The sequence below is a fragment of the Rhinoderma darwinii genome, chromosome 5 (assembly GCF_050947455.1).
Source record: "Rhinoderma darwinii isolate aRhiDar2 chromosome 5, aRhiDar2.hap1, whole genome shotgun sequence".
NCBI lineage: Eukaryota > Metazoa > Chordata > Amphibia > Anura > Rhinodermatidae > Rhinoderma > Rhinoderma darwinii.
The window spans coordinates 60,005,600-60,027,181 of NC_134691.1; the positions used below are offsets into that span (position 1 = coordinate 60,005,600).

At 44.3% G+C, this 21,582-nt stretch overlaps 1 protein-coding gene across 3 annotated transcripts in view; it reads right to left on the reverse strand.

Moving 5' to 3' along the window:
- LRRCC1 (leucine rich repeat and coiled-coil centrosomal protein 1) overlaps window positions 1-21,582 on the reverse strand; it is a 254,094-nt gene that overhangs the window by 96,214 nt on the left and 136,298 nt on the right. Inside the window, exon 1 of one of the 3 annotated variants that reach the window (XM_075826060.1) lies at window positions 14,737-14,866. The exons of the other annotated variants lie outside the window; for them this stretch is intronic. The gene's annotated coding sequence lies outside the window, so the exon portion shown is untranslated. Of the gene's footprint in view, window positions 1-14,736; window positions 14,867-21,582 lie in introns of those variants that run through there. 3 annotated transcript variants of the gene reach the window in all.

Consider the following 21,582-nt stretch of genomic DNA (forward strand, 5'->3'; position numbering starts at 1 on the left):
GAAAGTTTCTGAACAACTTGGGCTATATCATCTCCGATCAGGGCCTCAAGATGGACCCTGAGAAGGTAAAGGCTGTCCTGGAATTGCCACGCCCTCAAGGCTTAAGGGCCATACAACGCTTCCAGAGATTCGCCAACTTCTACCGGCTGTTCATTCCCAACTTCTCTTCTTTGAAAGCTCCCATCTCTACTCTCACCAAAAAGGGCATAAATGCCAAGGAGTGGACTCCAGAAGTGGAAGCTGCGTTCAAAACGTTAAAAAAGGCCTTCACGTCAGCCTCTATCCTTCATCATCCTGATGTATCCCTACTTTTTTTTCCAGAGAGGTTCGAAAGGCAAGACTGTGGTATGTGTCTACTACTCCAAGCTTTTTTCTCCCGCAGAGCACAACTACTCGATTGGGAATCGGGAGTTACTGGCCATCAAGCTGGCTCTGCAAGAATGGAGACACCTACTAGAAGGCGCAGCTCATCCAATCCTGGTCTTCACGGACCACAAGAACATGACCTATCTTCAGACGGCCCAACGGCTGAATCCTCGTCAAGCCAGGTGGTCGCTGTTCTTTGCTCGGTTCCAGTTTGAGCTCCACTACCGATCTGCCGACAAGAATCTGAGGGCCGATGCCTTGTCTAGGTCGTTTGAGACAGAGGACACTGTGGAGTCCCCACAGAATATTATTGATCCTTCTTGCATCTTCTCTGTCAACTCTCTGCTAGTTAGAGATATTCCTCCAGGAACGACTTTTGTACGTCTGGCAGACAGAGGAAGAATCCTTCGCTGGGGTCACAGTTCCAAGCTGGCAGGTCACGCAGGTGCCCGTAAGACCCGAGACCTAATTGCCCGTCAGTTCTGGTAGCCGACGCTGCCCAAAGATGTCACAGACTTTGTCTCCTCCTATACGGTATGCACAGCAAACAAAGTTGCCCACTCCAGACCAGCTGGTCTGCTCCAACCACTGCCCTTGCCTGATGCCCTCTGGCAACATATTGCAATGGACTTTGTTACAGATCTGCCTCTCTCTGCTGGATGCAGTGTGGTCTGGGTGGTGGTGGATCAATTTTCTTCCTCTGACTGGCCTGCCTTCTGCTGCCCGACTGGCTGATCTCTTCGTTCAACACATCTTCCGTCTGCACGGCTTGCCTCTGCGTATTGTCTCGGATCGAGGGGTCCGGTTCACCACGAAGATCTGGAGAGCACTCTGTGGTCTCCTCGGTGTAAAGTTGGACTTCTCCTCGGCCTATCATCCTCAGTCCAATGGTCAAGTCGAAAGGGTTAACCAGATTATGGAGAACTATCTGCGGCACTTTGTCTCCAGGCGGCATGATGACTGGGTACAGCTGCTCCCGTGGGCTGAGTTCTCCTATAATAACCATACTAGTGAGTCCACCACCTCCAGTCCATTCTTCATTGTCTACAGCCAACATCCTTGAATACCTCCTCCTGTCTCTACTATGTCCCAGGTGCCTGCAGCTGACTCTACCTTCAGGGACTTTCTGCAGATATGGCAACAGACCCGATCTTGGACCGCATGAAGAGAAAGGCAGACACTAGAAGACGAGAACCTCCCCAATTTCTACCAGGTACAAAGGTCTGTCTGTCTTCCAGGAATATCCGGCTGAGGGTTCCGTCTTGCTTATTTGCTCCCAGGTTCCTAGGACCCTTCGAGATTTTGCGGCAATTAATCCTGTATCTTATAAGCTACGGCTGCCTCCTATCCTCAAGATCCCTAACTCCTTCCATGTCTCCCTGCTTAAGCCCGTGGTCCTGAACCGCTACTCCAGGACTCCTAGTTCCGCAGTGGCTCCTGGCGGCTCGTCAGGGACTTTCGATGTAAGGGAGATCCTGGCTACTAAGAAAGTGAGAGGAAGGACATTTTATTTGGTGGATTGGGGAGCATTTGTTCCAGAAGAGAGGTCTTGGGAGCCAGAGGAGAACATCAATGCCCCTGTCCTTGTGAAGAAGTTTCTCTCCCGCTCTGGCCCTAAGAGGAGGGGGCAAAAGACGGGGGATACTGTAACGTCTATGGCCGTGGACCGTCGTTCTGACTTACCCTCTGACGGCCTCGGCCATGGACGTGTGAGTTCTCGGTGGTATCCCCCTCCTGAGAGATGCTGGCACTCATTTCCTGATTCAGTGACTGTCTCCCGCAGGGCGGGCGGGCGCGCCCGAGCGTGCACGGCCTTAAAGGGCCAGTACGGGTCCAGTTGCAGTGAATCTGCAATCAACCCAGAATGCTGCTGGACTATAAAAAGGACTCTGCCCTCTTGATTATTGCCTGAAGGTTGTTGTGTTACCTTAGTTTGTCTTGCAAATGGTCTCCTATTGTTTTCCAGTTCCCAGTGTTACCCGTTCCTGCTGCCTGTACCCTGTATCCTGTGCTACCGTGCCTCTGTGCCATCTAGAGTTAAAGTCGAGTTGTGTCTTCTACTGCATCTACTGTGTTACACCCACCAGGTGTCTGCCTGCTGCCGGAGCCTCATCTTTAGCCTGAATCACCGCTACTGTCTACATTGCCACAGGTACCCTTGCTGGACTATATACAGTGAAGGAAATAAGTATTTGATCCCTTGCTGATTTTGTAAGTTTGCCCACTGTCAAAGACATGAACAGTCTAGAATTTTTAGGCTAGGTTAATTTTACCAGTGAGAGATAGATTATATAAAAAAAAATAAAGAAAATCACATTGTCAAAATTATATATATTTATTTGCATTGTGCACAGAGAAATAAGTATTTGATCCCCTACCAACCATTAAGAGTTCAGCCTCCTCCAGACCAGTTACACGCTCCAAATCAACTTGGTGCCTGCATTAAAGACAGCTGTCTTAAATGGTCACCTGTATAAAAGACTCCTGTCCACAGACTCAATTAATCAGTCTGACTCTAACCTCTACAACATGGGCAAGACCAAAGAGCTTTCTAAGGATGTCAGGGACAAGATCATAGACCTGCACAAGGCTGGAATGGGCTACAAAACCATATTTTAGGCGCTGGGTGAGAAGTAGACAACTGTTGGTGCAATAGTAAGAAAATGGAAGACATACAAAATGACTGTCAATCGACATCAATCTGGGGCTCCATGCAAAATCTCACCTCGTGGGGTATCCTTGATCCTGAGGAAGGTGAGAGCTCAGCCGAAAACTACACAGGGGGAACTTGTTAATGATCTCAAGGCAGCTGGGACCACAGTCACCAAGAAAACCATTGGTAACACATTACGCCGTAATGGATTAAAATCCTGCAGTGCCCGCAAGGTCCCCCTGCTCAAGAAGGCACATGTACAGGCCCATCTGAAGTTTGTAAATGAACATCTGGATGATTCTGAGAGTGATTGGGAGGAGTAGCTGTGGTCAGATTAGACTAAAATTGAGCTCTTTGGCATTAACTCAACTCGCCGTGTTTGGAGGAAAAGAAATGCTACCCAAATAACACTGTCCCCACTGTCAAGCATGGAGGTGGAAACATTATGTTTTGGGGGTGTTTCTCTGCTAAGGGCACAGGACTACTTCACCGCATCAATGGGAGAATGGATGGAGCCATGTACCGTCAAATCCTGAGTGACAACCTCCTTCCCTCCACCAGGACATTAAAAATGGCTCGTGGCTGGGTCTTCCAGCACGACAATGACCCGAAACATACAGCCAAGGAAACAAAGGAGTGGCTCAAAAAGAAGCACATTAAGGTCATGGAGTGGCCTAGCCAGTCTCCAGACCTTAATCCCATCGAAAACTTATGGAGGGAGCTGAAGATCCGAGTTGCCAAGCGACAGCCTCGAAATCTTAATGATTTACAGATGATCTGCAAAGAGGAGTGGGCCAAAATTCCATCTAACATGTGTGCAAACCTCATCATCAACTACCAAAAATGTCTGACTGCTGTGCTTGCCAACAAGGGTTTTGCCACCAAGTATTAAGTCTTGTTTGCCAAAGGGATCAAATACTTATTTCTCTGTGCACAATGCAAATAAATATATATAATTTTGACAATGTGATTTTCTTTTTTTTTTTTTATATAATCTATCTCTCACTGGTAAAATTAACCTAGCCTAAAAATTCTAGACTGTTCATGTCTTTGACAGTGGGCAAACTTACAAAATCAGCAAGGGATCAAATACTTATTTCCTTCACTGTACATTGTATTGTACCTGGTTGGCCAGCTGCCTTTCCGCTACGCGGTACGGCCCAGTGGGTCCACACCCCGCATCGTGACAGATGCTCTGGGCAATGTTCTGCTGGGAAACCTTGGTTTCTGGCATTCATGTAGATGTTACTTTGACACAAACCACCTACCTAAACATGATTGCAGGCCAAGTACACCTGTCCATGGCAACGGTATTTTCTAATGGCAGTGGGCTCTTGCAGCAGGATAATGCGCCCTGTCACTCTGAAAAAATTGTTCAGGAATAGTTTGATGAACATGACAAAGAGTTCAAGTTGTTGAATTGGCCTCCAAATTCCCCAGATCTCAATCTGATTGATCGTTGGTGGGATGTGTAAGAGAAATAGAGTAAGGGAAAAATAAGTCTGATCTATGGAGGCCCCACCTATCAACTTACAAAACTTAAAGGATCTGCTGCTAATTTCTTAGTGCCAGATACCACAGCGCACCTTCAGACAGGGGCGTAGCTAAAGGCTCATGGGCCCTGGTATAAGAATTCAGCTTGGGCCCCCCTACCCCAACCCAACACCACCAGACTCCTGCGCATGACCATGCCCAGCCGCCTTTTCCGACAGCCCCCATGGATGCCCCTACACTATAATTCCCCGATAGCTGCCTCCATAGTATAATGCCCCCACACAGTGTAATGCTCCCCATAGCTGCCAACACACAGTATAATGTCCCCCATAGCTGCCCACACACACAGTTTAATGCCCCCCATAGCTGCCCCCGCACAGTATAATTCCCCCATAGCTGCCCCACAGAATAATGCTCCCCATAGCTGCCCCCACAGTATACTGCCATTCTTCTCTGCAGATCCTCTCAAGCTCTGTCAGGTTAGATTGGGACCGTCAGTGATCAGCCATTTTCAGGTCTCTCCAGAGACGTTCGATTGGGTTCAAGTCAGGGCTCTGGCTGGGCCACTCAAGGACATTGACAAAGTTGTCCCTAAGCCACTCCTGTGTTGTCTTGGCTGTGTGCTTATGGTCGTTGATCTATTGGAAGGTGAACCTTCGTCCCAGTTTGTGGTCCAGAGCACTCTGGATCAGGTTTTCATTAAGAATATCTCTGTACTTTGCTCCATTCATCTTTCCCTCAACCCTGACCAGTCTCCCTGTCCCAGACTCTGAAAAACACCCCACAGCATGATGCTGCCACCACCTTGCTCCACTGTAGGGGTAATATTTGGCAGGTGATAAGCAGTGAAGGTTGACCTTCTGGAAGTTTCTCCCATCTGCACACAGGAACTTTGGAGCTCATCCAGAGTGATCATTGGGTTCTTGGTCACCTCTCTTACCAAATCCCTTCTCCTTCTATTACTTTGTTTGGTGGGGCAGCCAGCTCTAGGAAGTGTCCTGGTTGTTCCAAATGTCTTCCATTTAGGAATTATGGAGACCACTGTGTTCTTGGGAACTTTTAGTGCAGTAGACATTTTTTTTTGTACTCTCCTCCAGAGAGTACTCTCCTCATGGCTTGGTTTTTGCTCTGATATGCATTGTCAGCTGTGAGACCATATATTGGACCTCATACAGGGGTGTGTCTTTCCAAATCATGTCCAATCAAATTAATTTGCCACAGGTGGACTCTAATCAAGGTGTAGAAATATTTCAGATATTATCTGGAGAAATGTGACGTGCCCAGAGCTAAATTTCTAGTGTCATAGCAAAGGGTCTGAATATTTATATACATGCGAAATTTGCATTGTTCATTATTCATAAATTTGCAAAAATTTCTAAAATTCTTTTTTCGCTTTGTCATTATGGGGTATTGAGTGCAAAATGATGGGGAAAAAAATAAATTTTAGCACAAGGCATCAACATAACAAAGTGTGAAAAAAGTGAAAGGGTCTGAAGACTTTCTAAATGGATTATTTGTGGCTCAGTTTCGTACTGCATGAATGATTAGGTCAGGATTCCCGATGTTGCATGAGAAGACATTTTATTGAGGTCCTGCTAGTCTCATCTTGCTCTGGATGTCAGTCGGATGGGCTCATAATTTAATCAAAATGTGTTCTAAGAACCTCAAATATATGTCAGGGGCATAGCTAGGGTGGGCAGTCAGGGCACGTGCAACACCAGGGAAGGTGGGGGCGGCCCCCAGGGCCGCACCGTGAATGACGGAGGCCTGCTCCTTCTCAGAGGGGGTGGCGACGCCACTGAAACCAGCCGCTGCCAGCCCCTCCTGCACTTTAATTGTACCTGCTTCTTTCAATAACTTCATAACGCCGCTTGTTTCTATGAAAGGCTCTGATTGGCAGGGCAGAATGACTTGCCCTGTCAATCAGCGCCTTTCAATGATGCAAGCGGTGCGATGACGTTATCGCTCCACTTGCGTTGTTTAACTCCAGCAGACCTGCTCAGAGAAGAGAGCAGGTCTGCATTGCCACCAAACGGAGCGGGAACGGGATTAGGGCGAGTGTTACATTTTTGTTTTATCCTAATAAAAATGTGAGCGGCATTATCTACAGGGGGGCTCTATCTACAGGGGTCGGCTCTATCTACAGAGGGGGCTATATGTGGAGCACTATAGGGGGAGCTATATGTGAGGCACTATATAGAGGGGTGGGCGTTATGTGGAGCACTAATTATAGGGGGAGATATATGTAGTGCACTATCTACAGGGTTGGGCTATATGTTGGACACCATATACAGGGGTGGGCTATATGTGGAGCACTATCTACAGGGATGGGCTATATGGTTGTACTATATACATGGGTGGGCTATATGCAGAGCACTATACATGGGTAGGCTATATGTGGAGTACTATCCACAGCGGGAGCAATATTTGGGACACTATATACAGGGGGAGCTATATGTGGGGAACTATATACAGGGGGGCTATATGTGGGTCACTATCTACAGGGGGGCTATATGTAGGGCACTATTTACAGGGGAGTATATGTGGGCACTATCTACAGGGGGCTATATGTGGGCACTATCTACAGGGGGCTATATGTGGGGCACTATCTATAGGGGGCTGTATGTGGGGCACTATCTACAGGGGCTCTATGGAGGTCACTAACTACAAGTTGATTTATGTAGGGCACTATCTACAGGGGCACGGTGTGTGTGTGTGTGTATGTGTGTGTGTGTGTGTGTGTGTGTGGGACACAGTCTATGGCACTATTATATCTAGGGGCACAGTGTCTGGCATCAGGAGAACTTTATTTTCGTTTACAGGTGCAGAAATGTTTGAAAAGTGAGAAGCTGAAGACATCAGAGCGGCAAACTGCAGAAATGGGCTGTGGCCGGGAGAAGTTGTCAAAGAGATCTGCACCGGATGGAGAAGACAAGAGAAAAATAACAACTAGAATCTGACGTCACCTGTGAGTCACTTAATGTAAATGTTTATTCTGCCTCTAATCAGTACTGTAGTCACAGTATGATCTGCATCGAGATGATTGGTGGTATGATTTTGTTTTGTGAAATCGCATCTCCCAGCATATCTTTACCATTGTTCGGGCCATGATGGGAGCTGCACGCAATTTAGTGCAAACCTATACGGCAGGGGTTGCACTAAATTGAGCTGTTTTTGTGCTGGTGTTGTATTTATGTACTGAGCTTGGTTCTGGTGTTGTATATATCTACTGAGCCTGGTTCTGGTACTGTGTATGTATGTGTGTATATATATATATATATATATATATATATATATATATATATATATATGTATATATTGAGTTTAGTTCTGGTGCTGTATATATATATTGAGCTTTGTTCCTGTGCTGTATTTATGTACTGAGCTTTGTTCTGGTGCTGTATTTATGTACTTAGCTTGGTTCTGGTGCTGTATTTATGTACTGAGCTTTGTTCTGGTGCTGTATAAGTGCACTGAGCTTTGTCCTGGTGCTGTATTTATGTACTGAGCTTTGTTCTGGTACTGTATATGTTGATGTATATATGTAATGAGCTTGGTTCTGATGTTGTATATAGAACTATATTGTTTGTAAAATGTACAAATGGATTTATGCTCGAGCTACACACAAAAAAAAAGTGGAAAAAAAATGACACCTCATTGATTGATAGAGAAAACAAACATGGCGAAGGGGAAGGAGGTGTCGGTTGGGGATCGCCAACCTGAATATTTGCCCCGGCTGCTGGAGAACCTAGCTACGACTCGGATATAAGTGTAGTAGTAATGGAATTGAAAATAATCCATGTATTTAATGTTTGCATATATCTTCGCATCTGTAGGTTTCTGTTGCGTCTTTGTCTTTGCATTGCAGTCACAGAAGATTTGCACCTGCCCATTTATTTCACTTTGTGCTGATTAACTTTGTCTTTTGCATTGGGTGATAATATTCATGCTGGTTGTGCTCCCATCTGTCCAAGGCTGTTAAGTATAGAATGAAGCTTGTTCCTACCTATCCTGAATAAATGTTGTAGGCCTAGGTCCAAGAGAGAGATAAGTCTCCTGTGGTACATGTATAATGTTTTGTGTAGGGACCCATCTGAATGAAGTTTCCTTGCCATGGCAGGTAGGCCCACACAATTTGATTAAAATGTGCGCTGAGAACGTCCCATATATAAGTATAGTAAATATCAGTATTTGAATTTAAAATAATAAAAATATTAAATGTTTGGATATATCTTAGCGCCCACAGGGTGCTGCTGCATCTTTGTGTGTGTTTGTTTGCTCGCTATATGTGTTTTATAGTCTTACCCATATTCTATTTTTTTTTATTCTATGCACATGTCACAAACAAATACACAGTGTCACGTTGTGGGTTTGTGGACCCACTAGGCTGTACCACCGTAGCAGGGAGGCAGCTGGCCAAACAACAGGGAACCCCAGCAATACAATGTCCCGCACAAGGGTACCTGGATAGTCCAGACAGTGGCCGCAGCGCTGGCACTGATGGAGATGGATGCAGCAAGTAACGCCAAACATGGCGGATGACACAGGTGCCGCAGGTTGCGCCAGACGTGGCGAATTCCACAGGACGTGGCATATGACACAGGACGTGGTGGATGACACGGATGCCGCAGGTTGCGCCAGACGTGGCGAATTCCTCTGGACGTGGCAGATGACACAGGATGTGACACGACTCTGACACTAGTAGGCACTGGAACAAGAGCAGCACGGGATACAGGAACAGGTAACAGGGCATGGTTAACAACTGGAACGGGAAACACTAAGGGAGCATTTGCAAGACAGACTTGGGATTACTAACAACGCTCAGGCAAGGATAAGAAGGGCTGGGGCCTTCTTATAGACTAGGAAATCAGTTGATGATGATGATTTCCTCTTGTGTCCCTATGGGACACAGCAGAACGGAGCGGAAGTGAGCGCTGGCGTCTCCTAGGAAGGAGATGGGGACCAGCGCTCACGGATCCATGGCTGCGGGCGTCGGGAGGTGAGTAAACCCAACGGCCCGTGGCCATGGACGCTACATACAGTAAACAGTGAGGTCCCTGTTCTTCCAAAACCTCTGTCCCTACCTACTTGTACGACCCAACCTAAACAACGGCACACAACTGGGCAGCGTTCCCTATATTGGTACACGTGAAACTGACAAACGGATAAGACAGAGACAGTACGAAATAACAAAGGGTAACTTGGGAAGTACACGGAGGGAGAGGCAGGGCAATTGCGCCACGGACAAGTCCAGGCGCAAAAGGCGGAGTCAGGCAGGGTCAAAACCGGGAGAGTGCAGAAAAGACAAAAGTCAGAAGGCAAAGAAAAGTCAGGAGTCCAGCCGGGGTCAGGTCACAAATGCAAGTCGCTCAGGGAAGTCTGGAACAAGGGAAAGCACCAGGCTAGGTAACTCTAATTACAGACAAAGGCCTACAACCCCAGGCTGAACTAAATAAGCAGAGGGCGGGAGCTCAGGAACATCAGCCAGGCTTTGATTGGCCTGACGCTCCTGAGCTCCTATTGGCTGCAGACTGCCTCAGTCTGCCAGGCCGGGCGACGCCCGAGCGAGTAACTCTCAACGTCCTGGAGAAGAAGGGAGCCGCAGGGAGAGAGTACGTGACAGTACCACCCCTTTTACGAGGGGCCACTGGACCCTCCACGCCCGAACCAGGTTTATTCGGAAATTTTTAATAAGGGTCCGATCGTGGATATCTCGAACTTGGACCCAAGTCCTCTCCTCTGGACCATATCCTTTCCAATGGACGAGGTACTGGACAGACCCCTGAACCTTTCTACTGTCCAGCAACCTGGCCACCTCGAACTCCTGTCCCTCGGATGTCAATACTGGGACGGGGGGTTTCCCTATGGGAAGAATGGGGGGACAAATCTCTTCAGAAGGGAGGATGCGAAAGGAGGGGGACAATTTTAAGCGTATGGAGACCGGGTTGATCCTCTCCATGACCTCATAAGGACCGATGTACCTGGGGGCGAACTTTCTGGAGGGTACCCTCATGCGGAGGTTCTTGGAAGATAACCAAACCCGATCTCCCACCAAGAAATCAGGATTAGCCGAACGCCTTTTATTGGCTTGAAGCCGCTGGCGGTCCTGGGCTGCCCTGAGATTATTTTGGACCTGGTCCCAGTGAGAAGCTCCACTTCAGGATTATCTGATACACATAGGGAAAATGAATAAAACCAGGGATTAAAACCATAATTAGAAAAAATTGAGAAACTCCTGACGATGTGCAGATGTGATTATTGAGGGCAAATTCCGCACGCGCAAAAACCTGAACCATTTATCCTGAGCGTCGGTCACAAAACATCTGAGATACTGTTCCAGAGACTGATTGGTCCTCGGAGTCTGGCCATTATTTTATGGATGGAAGGCTGATGAAAAGGACAAGTCTAGTCCTAACTGCTTGCAGAACACCCTCCAAAACAATGATACAAATTGGACACCCCTGTCAGAGACGATATTAACAGGTACCCTGTGCCAACGTAAAATATGTTTAATAAAGAGGTTAACTAGCTCTTTAGCATTGGGCAATTTCTTCAGGGGAATGAAGTGGGCCATTTTACTAAACCGGTCTACCACTACCCAGATCACTGACCTGCCCTGGGACAAAGGGAGATCGGTGATAAAATCCATGGCTAGATGGGTCCAGTGTCCTTGGGGCACCGGCAAAGGACACAGCAAGCCTGCAGGTCGGGATCTGGGAGTTTTAGACCGGGCGCATGTCTCACATGAGACCACATAGGCTTGGACATCCCGTAGCAGCCCTGGCCACCAGAAACCAAGGGTGACAAGATCCCTGGTACCAGGGATGCCTGGGTGACCTGACAGGACTGAGTCATGACACTCCTGGAGGAGCCTCAGCCGGAGGTGTAAGGGTACAAACAGTTTGTCGACAACCTAAAAGCGAACCAAAAAAAAGGGACATGACCCTCAAAGAAATAGTATACTGATGATATAAAAGAGTACAAAAATCTTTATCAAATATATTACACAATGTCATAATACAGGATAAAAGAGGAACCATACACGGAAAAAAGTACAGCAGGGTCAGATGGAACAGACCATGGACAAACAGAGTCAACCATCCAAAGATGACTAAAAACACACTAAAATAACCCACAGGAAAGAGAGTAAACGTGGGCACTAAATAGCCAAAACTCCACATGTAAACAAAATGCTGCCTAACTAGTAAGAAGTAATATCTAACTAGACTGGAAGAGCCCTATCAGAACATGAAGGCACAAATGGCCAGGAGACTCAAACTAACCCTAGCTAATAGTAATGCATAAATTATGTAAGAACTGAAGGCCAGCACATACCCTGGGACATGATGGAGAGCGGTGCAAAAGTACAAAAATGGCTTTGATTGGCCTGACGCTCCTGAGCTCCTATTGGCTGCAGACTGCCTCAGTCTGCCAGGCCTGGCGACGCCCAAGCGAGTAACTCTCGACGTCCTGGAGACCAAGGGAGCCGCAGGCAGAGAGGACGTGACAGAATAATCTCAAATCTCCATATATAAAGGCTATGTACACCATTATATCGTTTGTATACATATATAAATACAAGTTGAGTAACCCTTTAAGCACATTGTAGTACTTAAATGTTTTGATGCTGAGTTGCAGGCTGTATAATGGGACAGAGCTTCATTCACAATTTTGCGGGTCATAGGAAATAGTACGTTTGTCATCGGGCATATCGTTAACATCTTCGCGGAGCTTCTGTAAGATGGGACAATTAATTTTGCTTGGTGTAAAGACTACACTTTACAGAATGAAAATAACCAGAGCAAGCTCTGTGGAGATGTTGAGCCAGAAAGGAATTCTGGAAGATTTCAGTCCTGAAGCCTGCAGCATTGTTAATGTAGCCTCGCATGTCTTATAGGGCGTGACTATAGATAAGTACAAGATAAGTGATACACTATATATATATTTACAAAGATACTCAACAATTTAGGTAGATAAATTCTTTAAAGAGACTCTGTCACCACATTATAAGTGGCCTATCTCCTAGATAAGGAGATCGGCGCTATAATGTAGGTGACAGCAGTATTTTTTTATTTAGAAAAACGATCTATTTTTACCACTTTATGAGCGATTTTTAGCTTTATGCTAATTAGTTTCTTAATGGCCAAGTGGGCGTGTTTTTACTTTAGACCAAGTGGGCGTTGTACAGAGGAGTGTATGACACTGACCAATCAGCGTCATACACTTCTCTCCATTCATTTACACTGCACTAGCGATATAGCTATATCACTATGTCAGCCACATAAACACACTATAACATTACTGCAGTGTCCCTGATAATGAATATACATTACCTCCAGCCAGGACGTCATGTGTATTCAGAATCCTGTCACTTCTGTAGCGTCTCCGTGAGATTTACAGCAAGGCAAGAGAAATCTCGCGAGATTATGATGTAAACTGTCATTTAGAACGAGATTACGTTTGCCTTGCTGGAAATCTCACAGAAAAGATTCAGAAGTGTCAGGATTCTGAATACACAAGACGTCCTGGCTGGAGGTAATGTATATTCATTGTCAGGACACTGCAGTAATGTTAGTGTTTGTGTATGAGGCTGCACATCGCTAGTGCAGTGTAAATGAATGGAGAGAAGTATATGACGCTGATTGGTCAGTGTCATACACTCCTCTGTACAACGCCCACTTGGTCTAAAGTAAAAACACGCCCACTTGGGCATTAAGAAACTAATTAGTATAAAGCTAAAAATCGCTCATAAAGTGGTAAAAAGAGATAGTTTTTCTAAATAAAAAGCACTGCTGTCTCCTACATTACAGCGCCGATCTCCTTATGTAGGAGATAGGCCACTTATAATGTGGGGACAGAGCCTCTTTAAGTATCTAAACTATAAAATGTTGTTTTCCCATGAATATGCCATAAATGCTAATCAGCGGAATACCTCTAAAAAAGGACTTGTCAGCCCTCCTGACACATGATTTAGTAAATACTTGTACGCTTCATAAAATAACAATTGTAGAGCATCTTTTCTTAGAACTCTGCATTGTCCTGTTCCTGTTATTCCTCCTGGAAATGTATGAATACAATGACAACTAGGTGCTATCATTCTCCCTGTCAATAGGATGTGTCTTTACACAGTCTGACATTGAGAGCACTGATTGGACAATGTCAGGCTGTTTAGGGACACGCCACATTGACAAGGGGAATGGTAACATTCCAGGAGGAATACCAGAGGAAAAGCTCAACACAGAGTTCTAAGAAAAGATGCTGCGAAATAGTTTTTTTTTTTTTACAGCAAATGCAAGTATTTAGTAAAACAGACAATAGAGCTGACAGGTCCTCTTTAAAGCTGAATTGAATGACGAGGAAATTATGAGCATTATCAGTTTCCTATTGCTAAGTGGTTTTATTACAGAATGGATTAAAAAATAGAATATATATATATATTTTTAACTGAACAATGTCAACAATTGCTTTCTTCTACTCCAATAACCTCAACACGCTGAGTAGTGTTTTTTTTTTTAAATTTAATTTTATATTAAATTAAAAGTGCAACATGATTGCATAGTTCTGTCATTTTAATTGAGCTGTCGCCTTTCATTTTTCTAGAATATTAATTGTCACTTTCCGGCGATAATAGCACTGGCTTTTAATTTCCCCAGGTGACTGTAAATATAGATACAGCGAGCTTTGATGCCGTTCAGCCTGCTCATTCACCATGAAAAGAGAGAATGCAAATGACAAAACACATAAGCAATAAATGAGAATAGAGAATTTACATTCATCAAAATGAATATCTAGAGAACAATGCAAATAATTTGTTTGGCAGTTCTTGTTTTCCAGCAAGCATTGTGTAGTGTAGATTGGTGTGTATTTAATTTCACAATAAAATATAAGATGGTTATAATAATCTACACAATAGAATTCTATGGTCACATACTCTATACTGTGCCCAATGTAAAAGGGAATTATGCAGCACAGATTTTTAGCCTAAATAAACAGCAAATACATTGTCCTGGCATTGTGAATACATCCAGATGTACATTGTTCATGTCGTCATTACATTCATGAATAGTCCCGCAGAAAGGGGTGTATTTAGGAGGCAATTGCTTTCCCATATATATATATATATATATATATATATATATATATATATATATATATATATATATAGATATTATTTTTTTTTAATAGTTCATATCTATTAGATTATTAATCTAATAGATACTTACCACTCTTCGCTGCCAGGTCCTATTCAGATACAGGCACCATCACACTGGGTCCTGACGTCCTCCATCTGGCGCAGACAACTTCCTAGCACTCCCAGCATTCGGAGCGTGTATGCTGAAGAGGGCCTGGAGAGGTGAGTATATTTGATTAATTTAGGGGTCTGGTCTAGGGTCTGAATTAAATTAGTAGTCTCGTCTGCGGTCAGAACTAATTTAGGGGTCTGGTTTGAGGTCTATTCTGGGGTTTTAGGCCTCCCCTGCCCCCATATTGCATTTTTTTTTTTAACCTGTGGCTGTGCTGAGTATAGTGTGTATGGTACCATTGTATGTGGAAATAAAACTCCCAGCATGCACAGATCATTTTTCAGATCATTTTGGGAATTGCACTTTCACTGGAATTGTACCATGACTCAGCCAGGAAATGTTCCCTCACCCTAGCTTTCATGGAGCTTTGGGGGGGCCACTCAAAAGTTTGCTATGGAGCCCAGCATTTTCTAGTTACACCCCTGCTTTCAACCGTATCCGCGTGATAATACTCTGCAGACTCCCGGTATAGAAGTGGTATCTGTCCGCTATATTGTCACTGTATGGCGGTATTATTGGTTATATTGAGTTTTGTATAGTGGTAGGGTACACTTGTCCCTGACTGAAATAACAGGTGTTTGCCTGTCCCTGACTGTGTGATTAGGTGTTACTCCATTCTACTTATGTTGACATGTTGGTGTGGCTTACATATTTAAGGAAGTGGCAAGGGCCGTGACCAAAAACAAAATTCGCCACAGTGTGTGTTGTCACCCCTAGATTTTGATCCTGGATCCACCACAGCCTGAAAAGAAGGGAGAAGTACCTTTTTAGCCATCTCTCTGGCAGAAGAAAGTGGAAGTACTGAAGCCCCATATTATCTAGGATTAGCATTTTACAGTCACCCAAAATTACACACTGGGCCTAATTTATGAAACTCAGCGGAGAATCCCCCTAGTAGTTGCTACAAGCTGCCAGAATTTTCCATTGACCTCTATGACTGTATGAAGGGTAAATAGGGGATTTGAAGCTCTGTTTTGTATTGTTGGTGGTTTCTAGAATTCAATTCTCCAGAGCAACCTCTGTGCAGAAATTTGGACATTTACATAGTTACATAGTTTGTACGGTTGAAAAAAGACACATGTCCATCAAGTTCAACCAAGGGATGGGAAAAAGGAAGGTAAAAATTTCTACACATAGGAGCTTATATTTTTTTGTTCTAGGAAATTATCTAAGCCTTTTTTAAAGCCATCTGCTGTCCCTGCTGTGACCAGCTCCTGCGGTAGGCTATTCCATAGATTCACAGTTCTCACAGTAAAGAAGGCTTGTCACCTCTGCAGGTTGAACCTTTTTTTCTCCAGACGGAGGGAGTGCCCCTTGTTTTTTGAGGGGGTTTTACATGGAACAGGATTTCACCATATTTTTTGTATGTGCCATTAATATATTTATATGAGTTAATCATGTCCCCCCTTAGTCGTCTTTTTTCAAGGCTAAATAGATTTAATTCTTTTAATCTTTCCTCATAACTTAGATTCTCCATGCCCCTTATTAGCTTCTTTGCTCTTCTTTGTATTTTTTCCCAACTCCAGGGCATCATTTCTATGAACTGGAGCCCAGAACTGGACTGCATATTCTAGATGAGGACTTACTAATGCTTTGTAAAGTGGTAACATTACATCCCTGTCCCGCGAGTCCATGCCTCTTTTAATACACGACAATATCTTGCTGGCCTTTGAAGCAGCTGATTGACATGGCATGCTGTTATTTAGTTCATTATCTACAGGTACACCCAGATCCTTCTCAACAAGTGAATCCGCCAGTGTAGCTCCCCCTAGGACATATGATGCATGCAGGTTGTTCGTACCCAGGTGCATAACTTTACATTTATCTACATTAACCCCTTAATGACCAGGCCATTTTGCACGTTAATGACCAAGGATTATTTTTTGTTTTCTCACAGTCGCATTCCAAGAGTCGTAACTTTTTTTTTATTCCGTCGACATAGCCGTATATGGGCTTGTTTTTTGCGGGACGAGTTGTATTTTGCAATTGTATCATTATTAGATGCTTATAATATATTGATTAACTTTTATTAACTTTATTTTAGGAGAGAATTGAAAATAAGCAGCTATTCCAGCATTGATTTTCACGTTTTAAATTTACGCCGTTTACTATGCAGCGTAAATAACATGTTAACTTTATTCTATGGGTCGGTACGATTACGGGTATACCAAATATGTAAAGGTTTTATATGTTTTCCTACGTTTGCACAATAAAAATCCTTTTAGAAAAAAATTACTTGTTTTTGCATCGCCGCATTCCAAGAGCCGTAACGTTCTTATTTTTCTGTCAATATGGCCGTATGGGGGCTTGATTTTTGCAGGCCAATGTGTAGTTTTCATTAGTACTATTTTGGGGTACATAGGACTTATAGATTAATTTTGATTTAATTTTTTATGGGGAGAATGGGAGAAAAGAGAGAATTTTGCCGTTGTTTTTTGCATTTTTTTTTGGACGCCGTTCATCCGGCAGTTTCATTAATGTGTTCATTTTATTGTTCAAGCTGTTACGATCGCGGGGATACCATATATGTGTATGTGTTATTTGTTTTTACACTTTTACTAAATAAAACCACTTTTTGGGCAAAAAAAGTGGTTTTATTTGATTTTGACTGTAATTTTTTTTTTCACAAACTTTATTTAACTGATTTACATTTTTTTTTTTTTAGCCCCACTAGGGGACTTCACTATGCGATCTGCTGATCGCATATATAATGCTTTGGTATACTTAGTATACCAAAGCATTATTGCCTATCAGTGTAAAACTGACACCTAACAGGCAGATGCAGAAGGCAGACCTGGGGGTCTTTGCTAGACCCCCGGCTGCCATGGAAACCCGACGGCGACCCGCGATTTCTTTGCGGGGGCGCTGATGGGGTGACAGAGGGAGCTCCCTCCCTCTGTCAAACACATTAAATGCCGCTGTCACTATTGACAGCGGCATTTAATGGGTTAAACTGCTGGAATCGGAGCGCGCTCCTGCCGCTGATCGCGTGGGTACAGTGACAGTACCCGCGCCATCACAGGACGGATATATCCGTCCACCTGCGCGAACTAGCAGCTGCAGAGGATGGATATATCCGTCCTTCGGCGTTAAGGGGTTAAACTTAATTTGCCAACTGGATGCCCAAATACTTAGTTTGTTTAAATCCGCTTGCAATTCACAAACATCTTCCATAGTCCGAACTATATTACATAGCTTGGTGTCATCTGCAAAAATAGAAATAGTGCTATTAATCCCATCCCCTAAATCATTAATAAATAAGTTAAATAATAGTGGTCCAAGCACGGAACCCTGGGGTACACCACTTAGAACCGGTGACCATTCAGAGTAGGAATCATTGACCACAACTCTCTGGATACGGTCCTTGAGCCAATTCTCAATCCAATTACAAACTATACTTTCTAAACCTATAGTCCTTAATTTATTTCATTAGACGTCTATGAGGGACAGTGTCAAATATATCTATCCACACTATATCCACAGCGGCCCCTCTGTCTAGGCTTCTGCTCACCTCTTCATAAAAACAAATCAGGTTGGTTTGACAACTTCTGTCCTTAGTAAGACCGTGCTGGCTGTCACTTATAACAATGGATGATAAGCTTACTGGTCTATAATTACCCGGGGAAGACCTAGATCCCTTTTTGAAAATAGGCACCACATTTGCCCTGCGCCAGTCCCTAGGCACTATACCAGTCACGAGAGAATCTCTAAATATTATGAATAGGGGGACAGAAATCACAGAACTAAGCTCTTTAAGAATTCTGGGGTGTAAGGGTATGTTCACACGGCCAAATTTCAGACGTATACGAGGCGTATTATGCCTCGTTTTACGTCTGAAAATACGGCTCCAATACGTCGGCAAACATCTGCCCATTCATTTGAATGGGTTTGCCGACGTACTGTGCAGACGACCTGTTATTTACGCATCGTCGTTTGACAGCTGTCAAACGACGACGCGTAAAAATACAGCCTCGTCAAAAGAAGTGCAGGACACTTCTTTGGACGTTTTTGGAGCTGCTTTCTCATAGACTCCAATGAAAACAGCTCCAAAAACGGACGTAAAAAACGCCGCGAAAACGGCGTGAAAACGCCGCGAAAAATGCGAGTTGGTAAAAAAACGTCTGAAAAGCAGGGTCTGTTTTCCCTTGAAAACAGCTCTGGATTTTCAGACGTTTTTGTTGACTACGTGTGAACATACCCTAACCCATCTGGAGATTTCAGCTCTGAAGCTGCGGAAATGTAAATGTAGTTTCAGACTATGTTATATGCTCAGGAGCAGTACAAGCAGTACTGCCGGCGACCCCGAGGAGAGAACAGAAGCAGCTCTGACTTCTGACTGTCTTCTCCGATCTCTTTTACACAGCGCTCAATTAGCGCTGTGTATAGGAATAGAGGAAGTGGCCGCGCTGCTGTCTCTATTGGTCCCGGTGATCATGTGACTGGTCTTACTAGACCCAGCATAGCCCTATTCGTGACAATAGTCACTATGAGAGGGCTGATTTCCCCTGTAACAGATTTCCCCAGTTATATTGGAAAAAGATGGTGTAAAAGAAGAAAGAAAAAAAAAACAGTATATAAAGTCCCACAAAGGTTTTTTCTGACCTTTGAGGTACAGACCATAGTAATAAAAAAATAAATGTAAAGTAAAGTGCAAAATAATTAATAATAAATACACATAAAATACCCACCCCCAAAAAAACTTTCCCCCCCGCCAATCATTGTCGTAACGCTAGACCTGAGCCAATTACCCTAATATAGACATGTAATATATTAAAATTTCAGGTAGACAAAGAAGATCTCAAATAAAAGGTCTATTTTAGGGAAAAACTATGTTATTACCAAAAACAAAAATAGCTGAAAAGTAAAAAAGCTTATTTTTTTACTATTATTTTCAAACTTTAAGCCTAAAAATTCTAAAATAGCAAAGAGGATGTGTATAAAAGTGATAAAAAAAAAGAAACCTGCATTGTCTACGGAAAAAAACCATCGCAAAAATCACGTTGCTAGCCCAACAAATAAAAAAGTTATAGCCATTTAACTAACGCGTGATAAAAATGGCTAAACGGTGTCTGGTCCTGAAGGCTCAAAATAGCCCGATCCCGAACTGGTTAATGGCCTGGGATCCCAACATCTTGGAGCTTATCTTGTTGTCTGTTTCCTAGGTAGAATGTTTAGATTGAAGTATACGTAGAATTTTCTCAAGCGAGGGTTTCAATATAATTTATTTTGTATTTCATGACGCGAGACATGTCCAAAGGACACAAGGACAATAACTGAAATGGTGCGATCCTACTCTGTTGGCTCCATCTACTGCCCACAAGAGACGTAACTTGAAGCTCCTGGGCCCCAATCCAAAAATCTGTAACTTGGCCCCCAACTACCATGTGCCATTTACAATGCTGGTTTCTTATCAGGCAGAGGGGCTTTTGGGCCCCCTCAGGCACCCGGGCCCAGTAGTTAGCTCTGCACCCTCTATAGCTATGCCCTTGGTGCCCACATTCTTGTTCTTATTATGTCTCCTTTTAAGGCTCCATTTCTCTTCCTAGTAGCATCATTCAGTCCCTCTCCCTGTACGGGTCTACCATTGTCAAGGCAATGTTTAGCCAGCCCTGACCAGTAGTGTGTAACTGGTTGTTTGGCTCTTTTCCTCTCTCCAACCCCAATAATTTTCCAGGCTTCCAAGTAGGCTCACTGGCTGCTCTCCCAGTCTTTCCATCCCTGGCCACTCTTTTTTGCTGTCTTCTATCAACTTTACTCAGACTATCCCCTCTGCCTAAGTGTGAAAGCCTCGTAAAGTTGCTACAAGCAAGCAAAGACAAGCAGCTATGCCACAGTCTGTATTCGGGCACCAGACAATTTTAACCCTGTAACCACCCCCTTGCGTATGCCTCTGGAGTAAATGGACCTGTGAAAAAAATAAATAAAATCGACTTCTTGGGGCGGGTTCACACGTGGCGGAATTTCACTTAAATTCCGCTGCGGACACTCCGCAGCGTTAATCCGCAGCGGTGCCGTTTGTCCATTGACTTACACTTTAATTTAGCAGTGTTCGTTTAGACGAGGCGTAAAATTCCGCTGCGGAGCAAAGGCTGCGGAGCGGAATTTGGTGTCCGCAGCATGCTCTGTCTGTTGCGGAGCAGTGGCGGACTCATGGCGGAATTTCTCCATTGACTTCAATGGAGAGTCAAAATTCCGCAATGAAGTCCGCAGATCTTATGTGTGCTGCGGAGCGTATTGGTTTTACTACCATGACATTTCTTCATTCTGGCTGGACCTATGTATTTCTAGGTCTACAGCCAGACTGAAGAAGTCAATGGGGCTCCCGTAATGACGGGAGCGTTGCTAGGAGACATCTGTAAATAGTCACTGTCCAGGGTGCTGAAAGAGTTAAGCGATCGGCAGTAACTGTTTCTGCACCCGGGACAGTGACTACCGATCTCAATATACATGTATCTGTAAAAAAACATATAAGTTCATACTTACCGAGAACTCCCTGCGTCTGTCTCCAGTCCGGCCTCCCAGGATGACGTTTCAGTGTAAGTGACGGCTGCAGCCAATCACAGGCTAATAACAGGCTGCAGCGGTCACATGGACTGCCGCGTCATCCAGGGAGGTCGGCCTGGATGCCGAAAGAGGGACGCGTCACCAAGACAACGGCCGGTAAGTATGAAAATCGTTTACTTTCACTAGGGAAAGTGCTGTCCCTTCTCTCTATCCTGCACTGATAGGGAGAAGGGAAGCACTTTTACCGCAGTCCGCAGCAGC